General features: G+C 45.8%; 1 pseudogene; it reads right to left on the bottom strand.

Moving 5' to 3' along the window:
• Positions 1–2,445: 2,445 nt before the first annotated feature.
• On the bottom strand, positions 2,446–3,036 carry LOC118729207 (annotated as a pseudogene).
• Between the last annotated feature and the right edge of the window lie 9,619 nt (positions 3,037–12,655).

Genomic DNA, 12,655 nt, shown 5'->3' with positions numbered 1-12,655 from the left:
CCCTTGAGGGACAATCGGGGCCTGCAGCAGCTGTTCATACCTGCTGATGGTGCCAAGTGATCCGGGCTGGCAGCGGGTGTGAGTGTGGTTCTGGTGCCAACAGTGGGCAAGAGCGGGGCCGGCACTGGCAACTGGTGTAAGCACCCAGTGGGACCACAGCACGTAGGAGCAACTGGTGCCCTGCCTTGGTCTGGTGCCCCTGCTTACCTGCTCCACCATCCCATCGTGGCTGATGCCCACCATGTTCTGCTCTCTGTCACCTGCTGCTGATGCCCACCATGTTCTGCATGTGCCCCCTGATGGTCAGCACATGTCATAGTGACTGGTTGTTCGGTTGTTATACTATTCAGTCTATTTGCATATTAGGGTTTTATATATAGAGATGTTGTGTAGATAATTCTTACAATTCTTTTCATCTCCTTCTTCTCTGTTGTTGCATCTCCTTTCTTGTTCCAAAATTTCATTGTCTATATTCTCTGTCACTTCTCCTAAAGTCAGGCTTGCCAGTAGCTTGTGTTTTTTAAATTTATCTTTAAAATAATCAGTTTTTGGTATTGTTTATTAAATCAAGTTTATTAATCATATCACTTTTAATTTTATCATTCTCTGTGTGTGTTTTATTTTTATTATTTAATTTTTTTTATTGTTTAAAGTATTACAAATAGTAGTAAATATGTCTCCTTTTCCCCCCATTGATCTACACCCTGCCTCCCCTACCTCCATCACATGTCCTCACCACCCCCCCCCCCAGGCTTTCGTGTTTTTACATTTTTGAAATAAAAGCACACTGAATACAATAAGTATTTATTGTGCTTTATACAGATTCTATCATCACACCACTAATCTAAGTTCTGGAAGTTTAACATTACACAGAGACTTCAGGATCATCTAGGAGTCTTTGGCTCCATTTACCAGAGGAAGGAACACAGTAGATCATTTGATCTCTCTCAGCCTCAGTCTTGCCATCTGCAAAAGGGGTTTAAGACCATTTCCTTTTCCAACCTCCAGGACTGTTGTAAAGACCAAAAGCAACTATTGTACAACAAGTAGTCAATGATGAGCATTTACATACTATGCTTCACACTCCCCCAAATGTGTTTAAGAACCCCACAGAAAACATCCTATATTAGGCTCACATATAAAAATGTGCATACATATTCATAATGTATCTATCATGTATACATATTCATGTGTATGTTTATTCACATTCATATATGTAGTTAAATCTGAACATCGTCTCTGTCCCTTTCTTTACTAGTTGAGGCAATCTCACAGTGGGCATGCTCTCCCCACAAACACAAACAAGCACAAGGGATTTTACAATTAAAAGCAGAAACAGATCTGGTGCGGCCAGGCCAGGAGCAGCGGCTGACAGGCTGGGAGCAGCCAGGCTTGGAGCAGCAGCTGCCAGGCTGGGAGCGGCCAGGCCCGGAGCAGCATCTGTCAGGCTGGGAGCAGCCAGGCCCGGAGCGGCCGGGCTCGGAGCAATTGGGCCCAGAGCAGCCGAGTCGGGTGTGGCCAGGCCTGTAGCAGCAACAGCCAAGTCCAGAGCAACTGGGTCAGGAGTGGCAGTGACCAGACACGGAGCAGCTGGTTGTGGAACGAACCAGAGCAACAGAGGCCAGGCCCGGAGCAGCCTGGCCCGAAACAGCTCGCTTCTCACCTGCCCCTGCCCCACAGCTGCCTCTCAGACATGGCTGGAAACTTTTGCGGGAACTTGAGGGTCTGCTGAATCAAGTGATGAAGGCTTATATCTGGATGTGTTGAGTTAGTATAGTGCTGGGGTGTTGATCTGTGAGTGCCTTGGGTGGGGCCTGGATGAGGCTGGTTGTCCTATTTGGAAATGTCTTTTGTGTGAAGTGTATCATTGGGCATGTGGAGGTATTATTGATATGAGAAAATGCTAAGTAACAGATTTGCTATCTGAAAAGGGATTTACTATCGGGGAAAGGGAGGGAGGAAGAGACTGAACATAAACTGTGCACCAATGGATGAGGATGAGGGGGCAGAGGGTGGGGTGGGAACCTGGTGGAGGGGGGAAGAAATGAGGAACCTTTGTAATAATATGAACAATAAAGATTGATTAAAAAAAAAAAAAAAAGCAGAAACACTGTTTTGCAACGTGAGTTGTTTTCATTTTTGGAGACAGAGCAAAGGGGATAAAAAGATAGGAAGTTTAAGAAGGTGGGTGGCCCTAACTGGGTTGGCTCAGTGGATAGAGCGTCGGCCTGCGGACTGAGGGGGTGCCGGGTTCAATTCCAGTCAAGGGCATGTACCTTGGTTGCGGGCACATCCCCAGTAGGGGGTGTGCAAGAGGCAGCTGATCGATGATTCTCTCTCATGGATGTTTCTAACTCTCTATCCCTCTCTCTTCCTCTCTGTAAAAAATCAAACTGTCTCTGGACTTTGAAGATGAATCTCCAGTTCTCTCTCTCTCAGCTCACCTTCCGTCACCGCACTATGACATACAGCGCAGCCAGACCCACCACAGAGGCAACGGTCACTGCAGCCAGTATCGACGAGGCCATTTCTGTGAAGATATACTGGCTCCCAAGGTACATGCAGACAAAGGCAGCTGCCAGCATGACAATGAAGTTGAAGATGGTGAGACCAGAGCCTTCACTGTCCTCACTTCCTTGCCCAGGTCACTTAGAATCCCACCATGCCTTGAATCCTGACAGGTGACATTGCGAGTGATCCTCTTATATTCGTCAGTGGCCATCTTCATCTTAATTTCCTCCAGACAGGCAACCAGCTCTGGGTTCCTAGGCTTCACCACCTCTGGGAGGTAGATGTCACTGCCTTCTTGAAGTCATGAAGGTATAGTATGGAATGCCTTTCTCTCAGGTATAGGTGCAGATCAGGCCGAAGGAAAGCAGGGGTGCAGGACCACTAGGGCTGGCATTATCCTTGTGCTGCTTCTCCATCAGGCCTCCAGCTCTGCCCGCAGCTTGTGTGGAAGCTGCTCTTGCTCCAGCTCTGGCCAGGGCCCAAAGCATGTATCAGCCGCTCGCAGGTAATCAAGTAAGACGCCATTGCAAGCCCATTCTCTATCATTCTCTTTTGTTGGTTCTTTTAATGGTTTTTTATGTTGAAAGTTTAACTTATTTCAAACTTTCTTGACCAACAATAAAAAGTAGTTATGGGTAAAGCGAGAACATTTTTTTCTTGCTGTGTCTTATTATAAAGGCTTTACGATAAAATATACTCGTTTTGTTAATTTCTATTTAACTAGTTACCTGTAAGTTATTTGCCTTTTGATCTGGGAATCATTTTTAAAAATATATTTCTTTATTGATTTCAGAGAGGAAGGGAGAAGGAGAGAAAGATAGAATCATCAATGATGAGAGAGAATCATGGATCGACTGCCTCTTGCACGCCCCCTACTGGGATAGAGTCCACAACCCCAGCATGTGCCCTTGGCTGGGATCGAAGCTGGGACCCTTCAGTCTGCAGGCTGATGCTCTATCCACTGAGCCAAGCTGGCAGGGCTGGGAATCATTTTTAAAAGCATTTTTTCAAATTTCCAAGTATATATTATTATCAATTTCTAGATTAGTATATTCTCTAAAAACTCTTACTTTTTTGCAATTTATGAAAAACATATTTAGTATCAAGAACATGATGAAATTCGGGGAAATTTTTATTGTTGTAAGAAAAAATTGTATCACACACACACACACACACACACACATACTTGTGCATGTGCACATGTTAATTATTATTTTAGTCCTGAATGTCTGCTTATTATTGTACTTTCCTTCTTACCTAGTCAGTTTCTGAGAAAGGGGTTTTTATAGCTTTTCTCTAGGATTGAGATTTTAACAAGTTTTTCTTGTATTTGTTTTGTTTTTGCCATATATATATATATATATATATATATATATATATATAGTTCATCTTTTTGAAAAATATTTTATATTGATTTTTTTTTAGGGAGAGAGAGAGAAGCATTGATGTGAGAGAGAAACATCTATTGGTTGCCTTCTGTATGCACCCCAACCTGGGATTGCACCCAAAACCTGGGCATGTGCCCTGACTTGGAATGGAACCAACAACTTTTCAATGCTCAACCAACTGAGTCACACCAGCCATGGCGACTGTTCACCTTTTCAAGGGGACTATTCATGTTAACACTGCAACACATCCCTTAGCCAAGCTGAGGCCTGGATGGACATGGGTCCCTCCAGACCCCTGTCCCCTGCTCACTGCCCTGGAAGGCTGATCCACCATGGATGGCCTCCTCAGGCTCATGAACCCAGCTTGGGGACCATCTAAGAGAGTGGAGGGCCTAGCAGATTGGAGGGAGGAGGTCCCACCTTTATTCCCAGATCCTTTCCTCCAGGGTTGCCTCAGGTTGGCTCTACTCATGATGACCTTTTTCACTGACTCTCTCCCCCTGGAGCCTGGTAATGCTCCCTTCCCCACCCTTTTAAATCTTGAAGGACAGTCCTACATCTGCCAGCCACTGAATGCTACCTGTGGGTGCTCAAGACACTGCTTCACCCTCGGAAACAGTCTTCTTCCCAAGCCCACTTCCAACTATCCAAAGGTGGCACCTATTTCCTGCCCTCTCTCCTTTGGACCTTACTTGTCACTTACTTGGCTGCTTTTCTATTACTTTGCATTTGCCTGTTCTTTTTATTATGTCTTTCAAATTTTTCTGGGCTGTCTCATAAAAATAAGATAATTCAGTTTTATTTTTAAAATCTAATCTGAGTGATTGGGAGGAGGCACACGGGTCATGTTCTGCTGAGAATCAATTCCAGCATGTAATAATTACAAGAGTTCATCAAAAGGTTGATGGGACTTGGGCGGCTCAACAAGGGTGAGCCACATATGTAGTTTGCCTGTTGGACGTGCTAAACGGCACTTCCCCCAAACCTAAATAGGATTATTAACTGCCAGACAGCTCAGGGAATTTTATTGTCTGCTATTGGTCAAACACCTGAACAGCCATAGGCTATTTTCCAAACTGACCATGATTCTGTAACCTTACCCTTTGAAGTGTATATCTCCTCCTTGCCTTAGGACAAATTGTGTTAAATAAATAGCATGGGGTTCTTAGACAAGAGGAGTCTTCAGTCCCTTTAGCTGAAGAAACTCTGACCCCCAATGCCTTTCAAAATTATCTTTTGTCTTTGGACTCCTTCTTGAATCTACATATCAGCCCCTTTCTCTGGAATGCTTTGTATTGCTGGGAAAATAACCCCGGCAATGTTCTATTTCTCAAGCAAGATGATGGTTTCACAAGTATGTTCACATTGCGATTGTTCTTCAAGCTGCATAAGAGTGCTTTGTGCACGCTCCTCTATATGGATTATAACTCAATTAAAAACAGAACAAAGCTGGCGCAGGTCCCCAGACAGAGCAGCAAAAAAAACTCAATCCTTCTTGGTGTGATAATAGAGTCCCATTATTTCCTCTGCTTGAGGACAGAATGCTGCTCATAGAAGAAATACTCTTTCTTCAGTAAAGGTACAAACAGTGTTTGTGAAATGCATTTACTTAGTCCCTTAGTGGAGGAGCTAGCAGATCCTCAGACTTAGTTGGAGTGCAGGCAGAAGTAGAACTGGAGAACCCATCTTCTCCTTGTTCATCAGACTGGGCTCAGCCTCCTACCTGCCCCCACTGTGCTTGGAAGAGCCTGAGATGAATATCAAGGTGCAGACATGGAAGCCTTCCTGGACATCAAGGTCCAGTCAACACAAGTCAGACTTCCTTTTATGTAACCCCAGCATAATTATCAAAGTCAGGAAGTTTAACATTAACATAAAATTATTACCTAATATGTAGTTCATATTGCTATAAAGAATATTATGGGGCTCTAGCTGGTCTGGCTCAATGGATAGAGTGTTGGCCTGTGAACTGAAAGGTCCCAGGTTTGATTCTGGTCAAGGGCACATGTCCTGGTTGCGGGCTGGATCCCCATGAGGTGGTGTGCAAGAGGCAGCTGATCAATGATTCTCATCATTGATTTCTCTCTCTCTCTCTCTCCCTCTCCCTTCCTCTCTGAAAATCAATAAAAAAAATCAAATCAAATCAAAATAACATTATGGGGACATCTGGGGGAAAAAAAATGAAAGGGATATGTCAAAGAGATACAGCAATTTTGAAAAGGGCCTAATCCAGGATTACACATTGTTAATTTTTGGGTTTTGTTTTGTTTGTTGTTGTTTTGTTGTTTGTTTTAGTTACTATTAATCTGTTATGTCCTTCAGCCTTTCTTTGTCCCTAAGACAAAGATATTTTTTTTTTGACAAGTTATTTTGTAAAATGTTCCTCAATTTGGGTTTGTCTGTTTCCTCATAATTAGATTCAAATTATATATTTTGGGCTGAAATATTTCAGAAATGATATTGTGTTCTTCTCAATACATTGTTATAAAAAAAATCAGTGATGTTGATTTGCTCATTACTGATTAACTTGATTTTGGCCACTTGGTTAAGATGTTTGTCAATTATTTCCACTGTAGAGTTTTTACCTTTATGATTAGTGAATGATTTATGTGTGTGGAAGTGATTATTTGAAACCATCCTATATAATAAAATGTTAATATGCAAATTGTCCCCTCAACCAGGACTTTGACCGGGTATTCAACCAGGAGTTCAACCAGGGGGTGAGGCCAGCTGGCCAACCACCCATACCCCTCCCCCCAGCCAACATGGCCCGATCAAGGCCAGCCGGCCAGAACCCACCCATGCACGAATTCATGCACCAAGGCTCTAGTGTAAATATATTATTCATCATTACACTCACTGAATAGTTTTAGCATCTATTGACAATTCTTGCCTGGGTTAGATATCTACTATTTTTGCAAAATAGTGATTTCCTAACTTCATCAGTTCTTATAAGTTCATTAGTTGACATTTTATTATATAAGTAATTTTTCTTCCTTCCTTCCTTTTTTCATTTCCTTTCTTTTTTTCTTTCTCTTTCTTGACTTTTCTTTCTCTTTTTTTTTTCTTTTTAAGATGGACTTTCAAAGACTATCCAATGGGTTATAATCCATTACTGTTACTATTCATTTTTATGTAGTTAACTCTCCCAGCTTTTGCCAGTAAAAAAAGTCTCTTTAGGCTGACTTTTATGTCCTTTTGACACATCTCTTTCCTTTCTTTTGAGCACTGTCTTTACTCTCGGGCCCAAGATGTTTCAGGCTTATCTTGTACTTTCCTTGTCCCTTCCCTAGAATCTGCCATTTCTCCAAGAAGAGAGAAATACACTTCCATACGCTTCCTTTCAGTATGGAACAGAATTTAGAAGTCAAGGTCTTTATACGAAGTACATTTGTTGCTTCTGGGCTGTCATTGTTTCTAGGCCCTTTCCTTTAGAATAAGAACCTACTGGTTCTTATTCTAAAAGTTCATAATGATTCCTATGAACTATGACACAGGGTTCCTCCTTGCCTTCTCCCACCCCTAGGTTTTATCTCCCTCTCTAACACTGAGAACACTGGCTTCTCATAAAATCAACATGTTTACTCATTTGTTCAATCCTATGACATGCCCAAAACAGTTTCTGAATTGCCACACCCATGGTACCATGGTACCAACCCGTCAAGACTTCCAGGTTTGCTGGCAGCTCCTTTTGTTCCCCCTTCAAACTAAGACTTGGCAGTTCCTTCAGTTGGTTCTATTTCTGTCTTCATGGTGTATTCATCTGAAATACAGTAAGGCTTACTGCTTATGCTTATATCCAGTTTAGTGTTTTACCCCATCCTTGATTATTTCATTTTCTTTTCTTGAGCATATAAATCATAATCCAAAATATATAACCGTAATCTAAATTTTAAAACTATGTAAGAAGATCTATTCCCCTATCCAATTTACCCCATTCTCACCCAACTCTACATGTGATTTCATTAGTTTTGGGTTTGCTCACCCCGTTTCTTCTGCCAAAAATAAGCAATCATTTAAACTCCAGACGTAGCTCCACAAGGAGTGAGTGCGCGATCCTATTGACGTGGCTGCTCCCATCCACACTGCTGTGAGGATACATTCACTGCCGCATTTGCCACTACAAATGCTGCGTTTATGATGATTAAAAATCTTTCTGCCTTTTGCCCAACAATGGCCAAATGAAACAGCATCTCCATAAGGCAGACCGGCGGGTGGTCAATGGATAGTTGACATGGTTGTGGAAATGAGTCTTTAAAAATATATATATTTTATTGATTTTTCACAGAGAGGAAGGGAGGTGGATAGAGAGTTAGAAACATTGATGAGAGAGAATTATCAATCAGTTGCCTCTTGCACACCCCCAACTGGGGATGTGCCCACAACCAAGGTACATGCCCTTCACCGGAATCGAACCTGGGACCTTTCAGTCCACAGGCCGACGCTCTATCCACTGAGCCAAACCGGTTTCAGCTGGAAATGAGTTTTGATGGAGCTGTCTAAAGGCACCCTCCACCCAGGCAGCCTTTGTGCCCGGGCAACCCGACTTGAAAGATACCATGTGCACACATGTACACACACCGTGCACTACCAGACACACACAACACACAGCACACACTCTGACATACTACACACACTCAACACACAGACACACAACACAGACACACACCACACAAGACACCACACTCACAGACACACAATGCACAGGCAACACATAAGGCAAACATAGCACACAAGTATATGCACAACACAGAGAGACACAAACAGGCACATAACACACAAGGCACACACACTAAAGAAGCCGTTGTCTCTGTTTGGCACTACTGAGAGCCGGCATGCTTCTGAGAGCACGCAGTCATGACAATAATTAGTTGAAATGGCACCACCATTATCTTGAATTACCTTGTCTTCCAAAGAAAATGTCCTAATGAGCTCTTGATCCACCATGAAGAATCTGTAATTTGGAACAAGTAAATTTATCTGTCTTTTTCTACGAATCATTATTTCCGTTCTTCATTGTGAGGCTTACAACATAATTGAGCTGTCATCGTTCCAACTGAGGTAATAGATGTTTCTGGCAAAATGCTTCAAATGCGCTATGAAATAGAAGAGGAATCTGAGGCTCACTTACTGTGCGGTGCTTGGGCCTGAAACCTAATGTTGCTGGAGCTATAGTTTTGCACATGGACCTGAGATGAAAATTACCGTATTTTCCGGCATATAAGATGACCCCCTAATTTTACAGTTAAAACATATGTTTAGGCCTATATTCATTGTATAAGACTACCCCCCACTTCAAAGAAAAGACTTACTTTGCCGTCAAGATCTGCAGGTAATTTTTGTGCAATTTTGGTCTTTTGCCCCCAATTTTTGGTTGACTTTTTTTCATTTCAAAAGTCGTCTTATATGCCGGAAAATATGTAGTTTTTAAGTAGATGTTCTTTCCTTTTCCCCATCATTTCAGTTCTTGAATCCCTCATCAAACAATTCAAGAACCTCACCTAAAAGGAGACAAAGATGTAGTTTGATAAATAGCAGTATCTTTGTGTCTATTATATCTTATCTTAGCCAAATGAACCACTTCATGCTAGACTGCCTCCCCAGACACCATGTAAAATTATTTTGTGTGCCTGTGACATTACCATGTGGAAAATTACTGAACGATTTGGAAATCTGTGCCAATCAAATGCCGTCTGGTGTGATCTGTGGGGCTGGGCCACAACCTCGTTGTGGGTTGGGGTAAGGCAGGCAAGAAGTTCTAGATTCTTCCAATGGAGCTCAAAAGCCAGGATTCTGACACTTTTCCTCTCTAATTTAGGCGTGACAAAATGCCTGGTGGCACTGGAGTTTTCCTTTATTGTGATTTAGCCGTGGAGAAAAAAGGCAAAGAGTTGGGGAGAGAGCTACATCAATTGATACCTGCTTCTGAGATCCTCCACACAAATTTGGGCAGAATCCTTCCAGCTTCTGCTGGTGGCTGGCAACCTTCAGAGTTCCCTGGCTTGTAGATGAATCACTGCAGTATCTTCCTCCTTCTGCCTCGGGCATTCTCTCCATGTCTCTGTCTTCACATGGGCATGTTTCTCTCCCTATAAGGACATTAGTCGTACTATATAATAAAAGGCTAATATGCAAATTGACCGAACAGCAGAACGACCAGTCGCTGTGACATACACTGACCACCAGGGGGCAGACACTCAAGGTAGGAGCTGCCCCTGGTGGTCAGTGTGCTCCTACAGGGAGAGTGACAGAAGGGGGGCTCACAGCTGGCGAATGCAGTGGAGGTGGCAGGAGCCTCTCCCGCCTCTGCAGCAGCACTAAGGATGTCTAACTGATGGCCTCCCGAGGACTCCTGTTCTGTGAGAGGGCACAGGCCGTACTGAGGAACTGCCCTACCCCCAACCAGTGCACGATTTTCATGCACCTGGCCTCCAGTATTGGACTAAGAACCCAAACTGTTGGTGGCATCTTAACTTGATGACATCTGCCAAGACCCTATCCCCAAAATAAGTCACATCCACGTGTGCAGGGGTTGAGGACACAGGGCTGCCCATAATAAGTACCAACTCCGGGCTTTCCCAGGTTGTGAGTGAGACGCATGAAACCCCGCAGACGTCTGCTGCAGTTCCACACGGGGCTGTGCTCCTGGCCACGGCAGTCCAGCGCCCCAAGGTGACGGGCGCCTCCATGAGGGTCTCTGCAGAGAACGACAGAGGGGGGTTGTTTCTCATCACAACCAGCCTGCCCTGCATGCAGACACATCCTTGGACAGAAAGCCTCTCTCTTCCTCCCCAAACCCAGCACCTTTGCCACGTCTGCCTCATTTTTTCTCCTCCTGAACCGCCTTGTCCTCCTGCCTCAGACCCTCACCTGCCGTGTTAATGTAAATCTGCTTCTCTTTCAACTCTCCCGCCTGGCCTTGCCCTGGACCTCCCACTCTCCCTTGGCCCTGAGGTGGCGGAAAGGAGATTCCACCTGCTGGGCGTGGGCAGGGGATCATGAGAAGCAGGTGGCTGTGCTTACTCGAGCACTTGTTTTCATCCGTCACTCAAGCCACAGAGCCCAGCTCGTTTATTCAGTGTAATATAATAGAATCAGAGGTATGAAAGGGGAGCGAACTGACGATTCTTGGGGAAAAGGGGCGTGGGGGGTGCGGGAAGAGACTGAACATAAACTGTGCACCTATGGATGAGGAAATGGGGGTGGGGAAAGGGCAGAAGGTGGGTGGGAATCTGGTGGAGGGGAGCAATGGAGGGGGGGGGAATGAGGAACATTTGTAATAATATGAACAATAAAGATTTAGAAGAGATTAGAAGAGGAGGGAGGAGGATGGAGGAGGAGCAGGAGGAGGAACGGACGGAGGAGACGGGGAGGGGAGAACGGAGGAGGCGGCAGGAGGAGGAGGAGGAGGGAGGAGGTAATGAAGGAGGAGGCAGGAGGAGGGAGAAGGGGAGGCGGAGAGGAGGAGAGGAGGATAGGAGGAGGAGGAGGAGGATGGCGGAGAGGTGAAGGAGAAGGAGGAGGAGGAGGAGGAGGAGGCAGGGGAGGAGGAGGAGGAGGAGGAGGAGGAGGAGGAAAGGAGGAGGGGAGAAGCTGGAGGAGGAGGAGGAGGAGGTCGGACCGGAGGAGGAGGAGGAGGAGGAGGAGGAGGGAGGGGAGGAGGGAGGTGGAGAGTGAAGACGGGAGGAAAGTAGGGGAGGAGGAGGAGGAGGTGGGGGAGGAGAAAGGAAGAGAAGGAGGAGAAGAAGGAAGAGAAGTAGGGGAGAAGAGAGAAGAAGAGAAGAGAAGGAGAAGACGGAGGAGGAGGAGAGGAAGAAGAAGAAGAAGAAGGGGAATGGAGACATGTACCCTGAGGGGAGCCCCCTGGAGAAGCCGACACCAGTCACTCCTCAACTAAGGAATGACCGCCCGCCTCTTGCTCTGTCCAAACAATGGCTCAGCTCTGTCATCCCGCCTCCTGCTTCCTATTTCTGGGCTCAGAGTGCCCAGCTGGTCCCCTCCTGGCCAGCATGGCCCTGACACCAGGCTGTTCTATGGATCCTGTGAGCCTTGGGAGAAGCTGGAATCGGCTTGGGGGCGATCAGCTACAGGTCCAGTCACCAGCGGAGGAGAGCCAAGGCCAGGGAGGCACCTCATAGGGGCTGGTAGCACAGGAGGACCTGGGGAAGGGGAGGTGTGAGGGAGCACTGGCTGCCCAGGCAGAGGAGTTGTGGCCTCCAATAGAGGCAGGAGTGAGCAGCAGGGAGCAGGGTGCGGGCAAAGCCAGGATGTGTGAAGAAGGGCTGGGCTGTAGGGTGAGGAGGACCCAGGGGCTCATAGCAGGGAGGTGCCAGGCAAGGAGCATGGCAGGGGGGCCCCCAGAAGGGAGGAAAGCAGGGACAGCAGTCTCACGTGTGTGCCATAGACAATTCAGGAGTTGCCTCAACCTTCATCCAGCTCCGCAGATAGCTCCTGGAGGCTTTATTGCATTTGAGGCTTATGCTGGGCACATGGAGAGAGGGGCTGGGGTCCCAACACCAACAGGAAACAAGTCTGTCCTCGAGCAGTTCCTGCAGCCTGGGCCCTGCAGGTGGAAGGCCTGGGGGCTCTCAGCCCTCTGCGTCCTCTCTGCTTTCCCTGCCGGCCGCGCTCCGGGCAGGAGCCGCTGCGGAACTAACCCCGGCCTGATTGATGTTACCCGCTGCGAGATGAATTCTCCTTAAGCAATCTGTGCCTGTCAGGAGTTCAGCTGTGGGCCGTGAAAACTTGATTTGCTT

The sequence above is a fragment of the Pipistrellus kuhlii genome, unplaced genomic scaffold, assembly GCF_014108245.1.
Source record: "Pipistrellus kuhlii isolate mPipKuh1 unplaced genomic scaffold, mPipKuh1.p scaffold_m20_p_3, whole genome shotgun sequence".
Taxonomy (NCBI): domain Eukaryota; kingdom Metazoa; phylum Chordata; class Mammalia; order Chiroptera; family Vespertilionidae; genus Pipistrellus; species Pipistrellus kuhlii.
The sequence above is the reverse complement of the archived record's forward strand: the minus strand, read 5'-3'. Positions and strand labels throughout refer to the sequence as shown.